This window comes from Perognathus longimembris, chromosome 2 (assembly GCF_023159225.1).
Source record: "Perognathus longimembris pacificus isolate PPM17 chromosome 2, ASM2315922v1, whole genome shotgun sequence".
In the NCBI taxonomy this organism is placed as follows: Eukaryota; Metazoa; Chordata; class Mammalia; order Rodentia; family Heteromyidae; genus Perognathus; species Perognathus longimembris.
In genome coordinates, this window is record NC_063162.1 from 110,913,594 (window position 1) to 110,925,210 (window position 11,617).

Here is an 11,617-nt window from a genome sequence, read left to right on the forward strand (position 1 = left end):
AGTAGAGCATTACCATTAAGCAAAGAAGCTCAGGGACAGTCTGGAGGCCTTGAGTTCAAGACCCAGGATCAACATAAAACAAATCATAAGTGCTAGTCACATGAATTTCATTCATGTGCCCATCTTACTGCCTTTTCCAAATACCTCTCCAACCATCTATAACATGTTAGTTCATTTTTTTTTCCCTGTGTCAGCGACTCTACCCCCTGATCCTTGTTTCCAAGCTTTTTTTATTTTTTAAGAGAAACTTATGGGTTTTTGTTTTGTTTTGTTTGCTTGGGCCAGACTGACTCACAATACCCTTCTTTGAACCCCCTGCCATAGCTGAGATAATAAGCTTATGCTCACCACACTCAGCCTTTTCTTTTAAAATAGAGGCTTACAAACTTTTTTTTACCCAAAGTTGGCTTGGAACCTTGATTTTCCTTATTCTATAAATATTATATCTATATCTATCTATCTATTTATATATAATGTTATTTTGTTAACTGTTTAGTTTTCTAACAAATAATTGAGAGAAAATCAGTTTCAAATTTTACTTCTTTTCTAAACATTTGTGAGTTAAATTTTGCTATAGACTCCTATAGTCTTTTATAATGTAAACCATATTGTAAAGTAGGTAGCAATTTCAGTAAGATAATTCTCTGTGGGACATATGTAAGGGTTTATTAACTAGCGGAGAAAGAATGTAGAAAGAAGAGATACAATCTATGAAGCCATTGGAGGAAGATATTTGAAACATAATTACTATTTTATATACCATAACCCAATTCTTACATAAACACAGATGCCTTTGTTACTCTGTGCCATAAATATGCAAATATATGTAACATATTCTAACTGGAGAAATCAGAGTGTAATTTTGTGACCGGAATGATAACTGAGTAAGAAGTAAAAGCATAAATTTTCTAGTGTTCACAGTGGTTAGCTTAAATTAATTGTTTTTCATTCTTTAAATACAGATGGTCTGAGTTGACAGCTTAGTCTGTCAGGACACCTGGGACATTTACAATTGCTTTATGAATTTAAACATAAATTTTGATGGCAATATACAACACAAAAACACTTGAGAGGCTGAAAGGCCAGTTGGCATTTATGGCTCCAACTGGAGAAGGCTCCCTGCATGGGCTAGTGAGGACTTGTGCCTGAGGTCAGTATAGCAGCAAGCTGAACCCATATGCAGTTTACTGTGGCATACTGGACAGTGTTAACTAGGTTTCTGAGCTCTTTATGAATTGGCTACATACTTAGTTATTTCATGGGCTCAGAACACAGGAGCAATCACTTTCTATCTGGTAACTGAAAATTAAGGTGGACTCATAATTAAACTGGGACTAGGAGAATCATATAAAACAAATGTTTGAACTACAGATTTCTCTGTTAATAAAGAGGAACTGACTTTGTATATATTCAAGTATTCCAAACTGTGTCAAAATAGTAGAAGTACACGACAATTGATACTTTGCTGTCTCTTGACATCAATTTTCAGATCAGTTATCTATGTTATTTAATTGTCTTTAAGAGTAGAGTCCGCTGAATAGTAGGAGATATGTTGTCCTTAATTTGATAGAAAAAGTAAAAAGGAGATGTGGGACATGCCCAGAAGTCAACCAGCTGGCCCCGCCTGTTTCTCAGTCCTGGTGCCATGTGTGGCTAATATGGCGGCGCCTAACAACAACGCGCAGCTGCTACAAGTGTCTTTGGTTATAACCCGGAGGTGGTTCTGTGGGCTGTGATGCCCCGGCTCTTCCGCCCTTGATGGAGAGCTCATGCCTCCCCTTACAGTCCCTATATGGTGCACACCCCTCCCCTTCCTGCCGATCTTAAACCTGATGGGCTCCTGTGCCTTATATTAGTGGCAAGTACTTCCCCAATAAAGGAGATCTTGTGCTGACTTGACCCCCAGGCTGTCTGGCTGTCCTCCAGTGAGAGAGGGCTGTGTGCAGGCGGTCTGCTGACCCTTTTCCTTTCTTGGCTCGAACGTGGGGCGTGCCTTCCCCATCTCTCCCATGGGTCAGGGGAGCACAGCAGGTGGGGAGTGGCTAAAGACCACAACAAGGAGAAACATGAAAAATAAGAAAGCAAGCTGAAGTTTAAACCTGCATATTCCTGTCCATAGCCAAGTTCCCCATTTATGAAACATTAGACAAAAAAAACAAGTATGAATTTTCTGACATTTCAAACAATATGTTGTTGAGAGTATTATAAATTGTATTAATTAAAGATATCACACACACACATACACACATACACACACATTATTTCAACAGTATCATGGAGTCAGGGAATATTACTGAGTCAAGGTTATAAATCCATGAAGGAAGACTCAATGTTTAGTAAGGTATTTGGAAAGTTAGCTGTCACCAAGGCAAAGGCAGTCAGTGCAGTATTCATAGACTAAGATGCAGTGGCAAGGTCAGTATTGAAAGCTGTTATAGGAGAGTAGGATAGACCATGAGGAAAGGAAAATTATTTCTCAGTGGAGTCAATATGAGACCTCTTTCTGGGGTAATTGTCATTAGTGTTTAGAACTTCACCATTTGTAGAAATTCCACAGCCTTCCCCTTAAGCCTTAGGCATGGAGGGATGTACTGTACTCTATGGAAGATTATGGAGGTCAGTAGCTAAGCAAACAGTAAGCCCAGGTATATAATAGATTTCCTATGAAGGAACACTTGTCTGAGTCTTAGGAAAGGCATAAGAGAGGTAATGGTCTCTATGTCTTTGAAGAAATGACCTCTGGCAGCAAACTACTGAAGATATATTACCTAGACTGAGGAACTGTGGTATTCATGACATCCCAAGCACTACATGTCCTTCTTTTCTTGGTTTTGTGGTATATCTAGTTTTATTTATAAACATCATTTAAACCAAAGAGCTTATAGATGCAAAAGTGTTAACTGTTCCAGTACCACACACGGTTGAGACATTTAAGATCCAATTGATGTTAACTTATCCTGAAAGGCCTCGAGAGTCCAAAGTTTTTCCTATGTGGATGAAAAGAGGAATTCTTCTGTAAAATACATTTTAAATGGGTATGTTAAGAAAATGTTGCTGTATTTAATTATTTTTCTACTGGGTACATATCGGTTCTATTTGGGAGAAACACATTTAGTTCATTTGTAGGAATTGAGTCTAATGCCTATTAGGTAAGCACTTGATCACCTGAATCAATCCTAGGTTTAAAATTATAATGGTTTTATTTAGTTTCATGCAGTTTTTTTTTTTTTAGCATCTTCAGTTTCCTACCAATTAAAATATTTTTGCCTGAGGTTGGAACTCCTAAGAGTCTATAGGTGGAGTCTCACTCCAATTTAGCTAATTACCTTTGGCCCTTTGCACCACACAGGGCTCAGAACATGCTATCGTAAAAATACAGTAACATGCCAACTGAAGAAAGGCCTGAAACAGATCACTGAACAGATCCTGAAATTGGACAGGATTCGCTCACTCTTTCTTCCCTTAAACAAGCCATAAAACTACATTGGCCTTCTCTAAAAACAGTTCATAGTACCTTTAATTCCAGAGGAGGTTCTTTTTTTCCTCCTAGCTATAAAATAAAGGCATGTTTTTATCTTTGAAGATATAGATGCATAGGAAAAGATTTGAAAAAAAAAAAAAAACAGACCTTGCTGAGTTGCAGCTAATTTACTAACATTTCTTCTTATTCCTTTTTTAACCAGTCATGTTTCTACCCAACTATCTACATTTTCAACAGCATTACCATGGAACACTTGGAGATTTCCCTGTTCTTCTGAGTTTTCCTTTGCACAGAATCCCATATCATATGAAACTTACAGTAAATAACTCTGTATATATTTTTTGTTGTTCATCTGTTTGTTGGTGTAGCTATCTAAAGTATAAACTTAGTGATGGATAGAAAAGATATTACCTTTTCCATTTCACATCAATTGTTTGGGAAAGGGCAAGATGGTGAGATCTTCAGCAATATTAACCAAACTCAACATTTTCCACATTTTAATTTAAATGATGGCTGACTTTGAGAATTTAAGATTCTAGATTGTGCATCAAAGAAGTTTCTCAAACTGAAATAGTAATAAGAGTATCCTTTAGAAATATGTGTCAATATATTTCCTGTGGCATTGGTTATGACTGAGAGGAATTGTCTGGTTTCATTATTATGCAATGTAGTATTGATTCTATTATTGTTTTTGAATAAGATATACCTTTACTAGAGAAATTTTTCTATCTTCTTTGTTATTTATATGGAATGTAGGATTTGTTCTTACACACTAACTTTAATTTAGTAGAGGGATGAGAAGGTGAGCTCAGGTTAACTATCCACCTCTTATTATGAGAATAGTGAGCATGGTGTTTTCAATGGTTGAAGATCGGGTTCAGCTGTGTCCAGTGCCAGATGTTCAGGTGCCTGATCACTGGGATAGTCTATGGCTAATAGATCCCAAGAGAATATGCACTGTCCATATGGATTCCAGCTTTTATGCACTGGGGATACGACTGAAATGCTATAAAGGAAGGAAGAGACATTATTAAAGTGACTCATAAATAAAAGTCTTTATGTTCAGGGAGGTGAAACATATCCTCTTTATACGGGAAATGGCATGGGAAGGTTTTATAAAGTTTGTGTGAGTATGAGTTAGTCAAGATGTATTGAATTAAGACACTACGTTCCAGGCAAGATAGACACCTAATTAAAAGTCTATTTGTCCCTTTGTAACTAAAATAGGAGTTCTTTAAGGAGAACCTTAAATTTCTTGGTTAAACCATCTGCTTTTGGCCTATAGCAGAGAAAAAGACCCAAAGAAAGTATTGTATATGCTGAGCATGGAATGATGCAGCTCATTTCCTTTCTATAGTATCAAATCTAGATCAGTGAAGGAAATGAGTACCCCAGTGAGGCTTTGTATTTTAGCTTTATTATATATAAAGATATGTGCAACTTCAATTTATATTTTGTATTTCTGTGAGGCAAATATTGACGCTGAATTCTTAGTGCTGAGTCAGTTACTATTAGGCAACTGACAAATCATTTGTAAAAATACTGAGATGGGCCAATTTGTTGCCTTTGGTATTTTGTAGTTAAATGATTGGCTGAACTTTGGTCAGTTGGACTCTCTCTTTTATCGAGGACTTCCAGGCTAAGAAGAGAGAGTGGTAGTATCTCACAGATCACCATTTACCATGGCTTCAATGTCATTTGTTCAGCCAGTGAACACCCATTGCTATTCAGTAGGCGTTAATCTAGTCCACAGTTAGCAAGGTACACGGATGGCCAAGGAAACAGACATCTGAGACTCTGGCCAGGAATAGAAGACTCATGAGATCAATCCCTCTCATAAGAGGACTCTGCCAGTTAGCCATGGAATCCATCTTGTATCAAGGGGGACCCCCATAGTGACAACAAATTATAGGGCATTGATTCCATGACTATGAGAAGATACATGCATGCTCACAGGCTCAGGAGCTACAAAGGGATTGATTTCTAGGAGATTCTAGTATGTGGCTTATAGTGGTAAGTGGCATTTCTTGTATAGAAAGAGTGTGGGCAACTTAAGGCCATCATAGTCTAGAAACCATGAGAGACATGAGATGACTTTGATATGGAATCTAAAGGATGGGAGTCCTTAAGGTCATTAACAGCACTTTGGTAGGTATATTTTTAAAATTTAGACAAGAATATAGAGCTCTTAGCAGAGGATCCATTTAAAGTGAATTGATTTGTTAGAAGTAGCATCACTGAGCTTAAGTAGATTTTATAAATTAAGGATGCATTGTCTTGAACTCAAAATAGACTAGAACATATTGGGCTGATGTTTCCTCAATGAATCTGTTAAACAAATGTGCAGAAGACAGTGTGTCATATCTGCGCTTCTGGAGGAGGCCTTATGCTTGTCTGTAAATATGGGGTGCCATGACAAAGATTTTGAGCAATTCTGGTATCTCATGAATAAATTAGGAAACTTTAGAAATAAAGGCAAAACTCAGTTTTAAAACTTTTCAAATAGCTGATAGACAGAACATAGTAGTCAAAAGATTAACAACAAAATAGTTAATTCTGAAAATTGACTGCTACCATAGTTTAAATAATATTCATTGCTAATACTATTTAATGGATAAGGTGACAGTATTAAGACTGTAGTAACAAATTATGAGATATCTTCCTTTTTTGTATTGCTTTTTTCCCTTCAAATTTAGAATTAGGAAAAACTCACCAATGAAAAAGCAAGGTTTTGCCTGCTTGCCTTCCTTTCTTCCTTCCTTGCTTCCTTCTTTCTTTCCTTCCTTCCTTGCTCCCTCCCTCTCTCCCTTACTCTCTCTATTTCTCTTTTCCCCCTTATCACTCTCTTTTCATCTTCATTTTCTTGTAGCTCATGAAAGCCTTGAACTTGCAATCTTCATGGATCAGCTTCCCAAATGCTAGGATCACAATGAGCTACTGTGCTGGGCTGCATTTAATTGTTGAAGACCATTTTAATTTACAGTGGAATATGATAATATGTCTTTTAATTGCAAATTCATAAGACACATTTTTCTCTTGTTAATTGGTAAATGCCAAATATTTAGTTTTCCAGTCATTGTGTTAGTATGTTTATGCCTACTAAAGGATAGTAGTGCATTGAGTAATGTTGGTACAAGAAGTTCATGCATATTTAAAGCTATAGCAAAATTTAACTATTCTTACTCTCTCTTAAAGCAAAAACTGTCTTCTGTGAGCTGTATTGTGTATATTGTATATTTACTTATTAATATTCACCTGCAGCATTGTTAGCGTTATTTAAAACACAGTCTGAAAATTGTCAGGGATATTGTGAAGAAAGTGTAAAAACTTCGATTGCAGCTACAAAACATTAACAAATAGATGTTGACCTGGTGGAGCACAACTGTCATCCTAGTACTCAAACAGCAGATGCAGAAGTACCTCACTACAAGGACAGGATTGGCTATATAGTGAGTCTGTATAAAAATCAATTAAATCAAATGGGAACAAAACAAAGAAAATCCCGTTTGTTACTGAGATTTAAGTTCAAGATGTTGTAATGGTTAGGTAAGTACTCAGCCACTTGAGCCACAAATACATCTCCTTTAGCTTTGTTTTTTAGATAGGATGTGCCACTAAATTTGCCAAGGCTGACCCAGATTTACATCCTCCTACCTCTATCTCCCACATAACTTGGAAAACATAATACCCAAAACTTTAATGGACAGATGTACATACTAATGGAGACAGAAGAATTGGAAACTTCATTTAGCAGATCATATCTATAGGAATATACAGTCATTAGCTGGTAAGAATAAATACTTCAAGAGATGTGAAGTATAGGTATTTAGAAAGCAGTAATTTGACTAGCATGATTTGATTGTATCGGTGCTAAAGATACTCAGGTAGAGGTGGAAAATCATTCCTGAAACTTTAGTGTATAATTCATTATCAGACTCTAGCCTATGAGATTGTATGCTTATCTAAATGGAACTAAGGGAAGGCTGAGGAAAATTGTGATTATAGGAAAAAAGAGACTGAGGACATGCTAGAAAGAGAGAGAGAGAGAAAGAGAGAGAGGAATAACTAAGACTGGAACAACGTGGCACTTATGTTGTTGCTAATAAACAATGCTGAGATTTTTTGAAGTTTTCAAAATAGAGATCTTTCATATCTTTGGTTAATTCCTAGTTATTTTATTTTAGTGGCTTTTTTTTTTTTTTGCTATTACAAATGGAGTTGTTTTCCTGATTTCTGTCTCTCCCTTCCATTTTTGGCATACAGAAAAACTATTGATTTTTGTGGGTTGATTTTATACTCTGCTCCTTTACCAAAGTTTAGGATCCACTCAAGTAACAGGAGAGAAATCTATATGGTTCTTAAATACAGAATACTGTCATCTGAAAAGGGTAGTTTTCCTTCTTCTTTCGGTATTTGGATCCCCTTTGTGGATTTTTTTTTTCTTTCCTTATTGCTCTTGCTAAGAATTCCAATACTATATTGAAGAGGATTGGAGAGAATAGTCATCCTTGTCTTGTTCCTTATTTTAGAAGAAATGATTTTGAATTTTCACCATCAAATACAATGCAAGCTTTAGGCTTATCTTATGCAGCCTTTATTATTTAGGGATGTTTAATGGTTTCCTAGCTTCCCCAGAGCTTTTGTCACAAAGCATTGCTGGATCTTGTCAAGTGCTTTTGTTTTTGGCATCTATTGAGAGGATCTTGTGGTTTTTGTCCTTGCTTCTGTTCATGTGTTGAATCACATACATTAACTTACCTATGTGAACTATCTTTGCTTTCCTGTAATGAATACTATTTGATTATAGTGTATGACTTTTTGTTTGTTTGTTACAAGATTCGGTTGGCCAGAATTTTATCAAAGAGTTTTGCATCGACATTCATCAAATTAGTCCATAGTTCTCTTCCTTTGATGGGTCCCTATCAGTTTTCAGATTGAGTGTTGGCTTCAAAGAATAACCTTTAGTAGTGATCTTTCCCTTTCTATTTCATTGAAGAGTTTTGGAATGGAAGGCACTGTATGAAATGGAAGAAATTATCAGAGAGAAAGTGTATCCATTACTTGACTCATTCAATCGCAATCCATGCATAAAATACTTTCACACAATTTAAGAAAATCGGGAAAGTACCACATTTTCCTGATCCATTCGTCTACTGAGGGACATCTGGGTTGGTTCCAGATTCTAGCTATGACAAATTGTGCTGTGATGAACATTGTTGTGCTGGTGGCTTTAGTGTGATTATGTTTGTGGTCTTTTGGATAGATACCCAAAAGTGGGGCTGCTGGGTCATAGGGGAGTTCTATGTTTAGCCTTCTGAGGAATCTCCATTTTGCTTGCCAGAGTGGCTGAACCAGTCTACATTCCCACCAACAATGAAGTAGGGTTCCCTTTTGGCCACATCCCCTCCAACAGTTGTTATTGTTAGTTTTCTTGATTATAGGACACTCTTACTTTGGTGAGATGGAATCTCAATGTTGTTTTGATTTGCATTTCTTTTATGGCCAGTGATGTAGAGCACTTTTTCATATGTCTCTTGGCCAATCTCATTTCCTCGTCAGAGAACTCTCTGTTTAAGTCTCTAGCCCACTTGATGAGGGGGCTACTGGTTCTTTGCGGTTTTGTTTTGGAGGAATTTAATTTTTTTAGATCTGAATATATTTTAGATATGAGGCCTTTGTCCATTGAATGACCAGTAAATATCTTCTCCCAATCTGTGGGCTTTCTGTTTATCTTGCAAGCTATGTCCTTTTCCCTGCAGAAGCTCTGCAGTTTGATGCAGTCCCATTTGTCTAAACTTTCTTTGATTTGTAGCCTTTCTGGGTCTTTGTTAAGAAAGTTCCGTCCTGTGCCAAGGAGCCCAAGTATTTCTCCTACTCCTTCGATTAGTGTTTTCATGGTGCCTGTTTTGATGTCTAGGTCTTTGATCCATTTGGAATTGATTTCGGTGCAGGGTGATATATAAGGATGTAGTTTTAGTCTGTTGCATGTGTTGAACCAGCTTCGCCAACAACATTTGTTAAAGAGGCTATCTTTCTTCCAGACTATTGTTTTAGCTCCTTTATCAAAGATTAAGTAGGTGTAGTTCTGTGGGTTCATTGCTGGGTTTTCAATTTTGTTCCATTGGTGTTCAGGCCTGTTCTGATGCCAATACCAAGCTGTTTTTATTACTATAGCTTTATAATACAGCTTGAAGTTGGGTATTGTAATTCCTCCAGCACCATTCTTTCTGGTTAGGATAGTTTTTGCTATTCTAGGTCTTTTATTGTTCCATATAAATTTCAGGATTACTTCCTCTATTTCACTAAAAAATGGTGTTTGGATATTAATGGTATTGCATTGAATTTGTAGATCACCTTTGGCAATATTGCCATTTTGATTATATTAAGCCTCCCAATCCAGGAGCATGGGAGGTTTTTCCATTTCCTTAGTTCTGCCTTAATTTCATTTTTCATGTTTTTAAAGTTCTCATTGTAGAGGTCTTTCACTTCTTTGGTTAAGGTTATTACTAGGTACTTTATGTTTTTTGAGGTTATTGCAAAAGGAGTTGTTTTCCTGATTTCTGCCTCGGTCTTCGGGTCGTTAGCATAGAGAAAGGCCGTTGATTTTTGAAGGTTTATTTTATATCCTGCAACTTTGCCAAAGTTTTGGATCAGCTCTAGTAGTTTGGGGTAGAGTCTATGGGATTCTTTATGTATAGGATAATATCATCGCGAAGAGAGAAAGTTTAACTTCATCTTTTCCTATTTGGATCCCCTTTATATTTTCTTCTTGCCTAATTGCTCTGGCTAGGACACTAGTACTATGTTGAAGAGCAGGGGAGAGAGTGGACATCCCTGTCTTGTTTCTGATTTTAAAGGGAATGGCTTTAGTTTTTCACCATTTAGATTTATGCTTGCTGTTGGTTTGTCATAAACTGCCTTGATTATATTCAGGAATGTTCCCTGCAATCCCAGTTTTTCCAGGGCTTTTAGCATAAATGGGTGCTGAATTTTATCAAATGCTTTTTCCACATGTAGAGATATAACCATGTGGTTCTTTACCTTGCTCCGGTTGATGTGGTGGATTACATTAATTGACTTGTGTATATTAAACCAATTTTGCATCCCTGGGATGAATCCAGTTTGATCATGGTGTATGATTTTTTTGATGACCTGTTGAGGTCTATTGGCCAGAATTTTGTTGAGAATTTTTGAGTCAATATTCGTCAGGGAAATCGGTCTATAGTCCTCTTTCCGTGATGAGTCCCTGCCTGGTTTTGGATTGGGGGTTATACTGGCTTCATAAAAAGTGTCTGGTAGTGAACGTTCTCTTTCAATTTCATTGAAGAGTTTGAGAAATATTGTTATGAGTTCTGTTTTGAAGGCCTTGTAGAATTCTGCTGTGAATCCGTATGGACCTGGGCTTTTCTTGGATGGGAGATCACTTATTGCTGTTTCTATTTCAATACTGGATATGGGTCTGTTTAGAAGGTTTAAATCTTCATGGTTGAGTTTGGGGATATAAATTTTTTCTAGAAAATCATCCATTTCTTCCAAGTTCTCGAATTTGTTGGCACAAAGGTTTGCAAAATAGTCCCTTATTATGGTCTGAATTTTGGTTGTTTCTGTGGTGATGTTACCTGAGTCATCTCTTATCTGTTTTATTTGAGTGTGCTGCCTTCGTTTTTTGGTCAGGTTTGCTAGGGGTCTGTCTATCTTGTTGATTTTTTCAAAGAACCAACTCTTTGTTTTGTTGATTCTTTCAATTTTTTTTTGTCTCTAATTCATTTAATTCTGATTTGATTTTAATTATTTGCTTCTGTCTATTGACTTGGGGTTTGGCTTGTTCACTTTCAAGTAAATTAAGGTGCTGGTGTATGCATTCAGAGATATAAATTTTCCTCAGAGTACTGCCTTTGCTGTGTCCCAAAGGAGCTGGTACTTTGTGTCCTGAACTTGGTTGAGTTCCATAAACATTTGAATTTCCGTTTTAATTTCTGCAATGACCCACTGATGGTTCAGCCGTGCGTTGTTTAGTCTCCATGAACTGTAAGATTTTTCTGTGGTGGCTGTTTGAGTTAAGCTCTACTTTTATTCCATTGTGGTCTGAGAGAATTCAGGGAATGATTTTGATACTTCTGAATTTGTACAGATTTT